The sequence below is a fragment of the Rousettus aegyptiacus genome, unplaced genomic scaffold (genome assembly GCF_014176215.1).
Source record: "Rousettus aegyptiacus isolate mRouAeg1 unplaced genomic scaffold, mRouAeg1.p scaffold_m13_p_3, whole genome shotgun sequence".
Taxonomy (NCBI): Eukaryota; Metazoa; Chordata; class Mammalia; order Chiroptera; family Pteropodidae; genus Rousettus; species Rousettus aegyptiacus.
Window position 1 is genome coordinate 70,323,710 of NW_023416306.1, and position 4,904 is coordinate 70,328,613.

Sequence of the window (4,904 nt, forward strand, 5' to 3'; positions counted from 1 at the left end):
ATCGTTTAGGTTTTGAGAAGGGTGCGAAAGTATCTTATGGGCCAGAGGCTACAACTGCGAACAAAGAGCAAAGTTGGTCCTGGCATCGATCTAAAGTACGGAGGTGTCCCAGGGAAACCTCACTAATGAGGGCACCCTCAGGTAGGGACGGAGATCCCAGGTGTTGGGAGGCCACTTTTCTTCTTGACTATCGTATGGCAGGGGTGAGATATGCCTTCAAACCATCCCTTCTTGAATTGAAATCTTTGAAAAGCCTTCCTAGGGGAGGACGGCAGGAGTGCAGCCAACATTTGGGCTCTGTCACCCACACTCCCACTTCCTGCCCCAGACCAGCATGGTGGCCACTTGGCATGATGGAGCCCAGAAGCAGCACCCCTGCCCCACACACACTCCCACCACCAGTTTCTGCACCCTGACAGGGCCCAGACCATTGGTCAAGGACAAGGGACACTGGTGCCCTAGGCAGGACAGGGAGAACACAGCTCCTCCGTCCCTGCCTTCCACACACTTCAGAATCTTCCACAGGATGCTGAAACAGCGCAAGGAGCAGAGGGCCCAGCAGTCCCATGGACTGCGGTCAGGTCATTGTGTCCTGCCCAGCCAGGCTATATGATCACACCTTCCTGGAGTCCTAGAATCCGGGATCCTAAAACTGATGGACTGGCTTGTTCTCGGGGTGTCCCCGCCCGGCCCAGGCCCTGAGGAAGGTGCTCACCAAAGCGGGGGGCAGCTGTGCAGGTGCAGTCAGCAGTTGCAGATCCAGCGGCCTAGATGACTGTGGCCCAAGACCGCCTATTTAAAGCCTGGGATCAGCCTGGCTGTCTGCGCCCGCCCTCCCCCCGTCACACCGCCCCCTGCTCCAATTGGCTATGCTGGCCTGTGGGCGGGGCTTCAGGGTGCCTAGACTCCAGGTGAGTGGCAAAGCTCAGTAGCACTCAATTTGTCTCTGGGCAGATCTTACCTGCCTGAGAGGAACCTGGGCATAGCGAGCTGGGAGGACCCGGGAAAGCGCCGAAGACTGACCATTTCCTCCTTTAGACCTAGATCAACCAAAATTCACAGGTGGTTCATGAAGAGAAGTTTATAGGGAGCCTCAACTGGATGTTCAGCATAATCCTGCGTGTCCTTTAGTTCTAGTGTTTGGTTAAAATCTCAGGGGGCCGGGGAATGGTATAATCTAGTCTTCTGGTTCCTCTTTATTCCATAGCAAAGGAGGAGTGGGGTGGAAGAAGGCAGATCCCACAGGCAGACGTGAGCTCACTGTTTTGGGATGTGTGTAGCTGGGTTTTGGAGGAATCTGGAGTGGAATGGCAATGCCGGAAACGTGGATTCCAGGCCCTAAACCTTGCCGGAAAGGGGCAGGACTGCTGGGTCTCCAGAGAATTGACGATTGTTACACTCCTTTCCTGCCTACCCCAGTCAGGGAGTCTTCTTCTTCATCAATCCTTCACAAAACCAACAGAAAGAGGTTATTTACCGAAAAATGTGGTGTAATAAATGGAGGATAGCTGGAGAGTGGAAACCGCTCTTACCTCTGTCCCCCACTCTCTGTGTCATGGATTAATAAGTTTTCCTCAATATCCAACCGACATTTTTTTCAAATTTCATTTAAGAAATTGACTTGAATGAATTTTACTTCAAGGATTTTTACTTCGATTATTTTAATGTCAGATTAAAAAGATGATTGTGAAAAATGTTTTAAAGGAAAATATATTTCTGTATTAAATATTAATTTCTATAGCTAAGAATGTAAGGAATCCAAATCAGAAATGTTGTACATTTGTCTTTTCTTATTACCTAAAAATACCTATTAATTATAGAAAATACCTTTTAGAAAAAATCATTCTTACCTGATGTCCCTTCCACATCACCCTTTTCTCTGCATACTTTTAATTCTTTAGATACAAATGGAATCACAGTTCATGTAGACTAGTAAACTATTTTCTACTTACAATTTAATTGATCGACTTTCTAGAACCACAATCAGACATATCTTTTTTACTGCGATGAAATGTCCATAACATGGGCATTATTTTTTGTGACTGGCTGTTCTTCTTAACATAACATCCTTAAAGTTCATCCATGTTGTACTACATGATAGAAATTCCATTTTTTAAAAGAGCGAATACTACACCCTGTGTAGATGTAGCATGTCTTGTTATTGCAGCCATCCCCAGACGGACATGTGAATTATCTCCACATTTGCCCATTTCGAATAACGCTGCTGTCAACGTTGTCGTATAATTGTTTGAGTTCTTCTTTCGATTTCCTTGGGGTGTACACCCAGAAGTAGAATGAATTGCTGGGTATGGTAAATCTATGTTAATATGTTTCATGTTTCCCACAGCAGCTGCACCGGTTTACATTTCTATCAGCATTGCCCAGTAATCTAACCTGATATGATTTGCAAATGTTTTCTCGAATTCTGTGAGTTGCCATTTCATTAACTTCAAAGTGTTTTTCGATGGATATTACAAAAAGTTTTGATTGTATCTAATTTGTTTATTTTTTTTGGTTACCTGTTCTTTTGATATTTTATGCCAGAAAGTACTAGTAATTTACTATAATGAAGCTCTTCCTTTGTATTTTCATCTAAAGTTCTATAGTTATAGTTCTTATATTTGGGTCTTTGATCCATTTTGTGTTAATTTTTATACATGATAGACAGTAAGGGTCCAACTTCATTCATTTGCATGTGGAAGTTCGATTTGTTTAGCATCATTGTTAAAAGACCATCCATTCCCCATTAAAAGCTCCTGGCAGCCTCATACAATTAAAAAAATTAATTTATTAAAAATTTTATTCTAAGGTCTTTGAGGAAATAGAAGCTCTTCTCTCTCAAATAACTAGAGGCCAGAGGTCTTAGGTCATTACAAAAGTATGTTGTAAATGACTGGAGGCTTGAAAAAGAATATTTTTCATGCACTGCATTACAGCACAAACAATCATTCAAGAAATCTAAACACATATTGTAACACATGGTTCTACAGTGGCCCTTGGGTCACATCTCCATCAGATTGCACAGGGCAAAACCTTACCGCTGCATGATCACCTGCACCTAAGGCAATAGCCTGACAGGAGGTTGGGCGGCAGGTGCTGCTCCAAAGAATGGCATGCCCTCTGTTTCTTGGAATGCGACACAATACACTGGAGGAAGCCTGGACTCTTTTTTATACCTAATGTGCCCCAAGTCTCGAATGAGATTAAGAGATACGTAAATGCCAGAGAAATATGGGAGGACGCCTTTTAATCAAGAAGTTATAACAGCGAATTACGCAAAATTTTTTAACTAATGTATTACAGAAACATCCCATGACTAACCATATCGTTCTTATTGCTACTCTTGTATTTTCATTTCTTTGCCAAATAACTTGGGTTAGTGCTAATTATTAAAATGGTAACATTTCATTCAAGTGACCAACCTTAGCTCTGCCTTTGATAAAATGCAGCTGGTAATGTCCTGAGTTTTACTAAAATGCAGTCTCTGTGAAAGTTTATTCTTGCGTGTATCTGTTTAGGTTTATGTGTTTGTTTTTGTTTGCTCACTAGAAAAAGAGTATATATCTCTACCCCATCTCTGGAAGTTTGAAACCATAGGGGAATGAACAAGTCTATGTGGTGGTATTCAAGACCCCAAGGCCACTTATCTCACCCCAATATAACAACTTGCTCTGATTCGTTTCAATTCAGTGAGCCAAGACTTATTTTTAAAAATCATTATCAGACAACGGTCCATTTCTAAATTGGTTGTTGCCATTTATAGTTTTATCGAAAATGCCATCTATGAGTTGATATTCGCATGAAGCCTCTTATGAAAGTAAGTACCCTTCTGAGTTGCTATAACCTTGCTTTTCATGTAGGGTTAAAAAGTCAGCCCATTCATTAAGCAAATAAATGAATTAAGTTCTGGTCTGGTGCTCTCGTCCTTCACTTGCTGTAGTTTGAGCTTTTCTCATTTCTTTTTTTTTTTTAAGAAACAATCTCCACATCTCTCTCCAAATAGTTTCTCAGGCTCAGCCTTTCCATTTCAACTCTAAGATTGCCACAGTAGTCTTGACTTTACAGCAATGGGCACAGAACGTGATAGATGTATGTCACTAAGATCATGGCGAGTATCTCGGAGCAGTAGGTGACAAGGGAGCTGACCTGTGGCGCTTCTCCCCACGTCCCTCATCTTCACCCATAAACTCTCCTTTGGAGGCCAGAAAATCTCTTCTACAACTCTCACCTGTGTTGTGCCATCCGCATGACGTCTACTCCTAGAATGGGGAAACCGTCTGGCCAGGATGCCGTTACTAACAAAATCACTTAAGGGCAGTAGTTGCTGCTTCCTTGGATCAGAAGTGTGTGTTCTACACTGAGTGCTTACAAGCTATTTTATCCGGCGATGTTAGCAGTGATGCCGAAGGAGGGTGTAAAGTAGAAGCTGGGTTCCTCGGTGGATCTTATGGATTTGAGCATGAAATTTCGATGTGCTTGACTCACAGCTACAGGTCTGCTTTGAGGACAATTAAGCAAGATAGGGAGGCAGCAAACACTGGGGATTGTGGGTAGGCAGAGGGCAAAACAAACCTAAACCACCAGATTGGAGTCAGTGACTCAGCAAAATGAAAAATGTTTACATCGAGAAGATTTTCTTGGTTTTGGTTTTTTAAAACTAAGTTTATTGGGGTGACATCGGTTAATAAAATTATATAGGTTTCAAGTGGACAAGACAATAATACACCATACGTGCATTGCATTGTGCGTTCACTACCCAAAGATAAATCTCCTCTGTCACCATATATTTGACCCGCTTTACCTTTCTCTACCTCCTCCCCTCCACCCTTTCCCTCTGGTAACCTCTGAACTGTTTTTCTTGTCCATGAGTCTCCATTTGTTTGTCCCATTCATTTGTCGCTTTC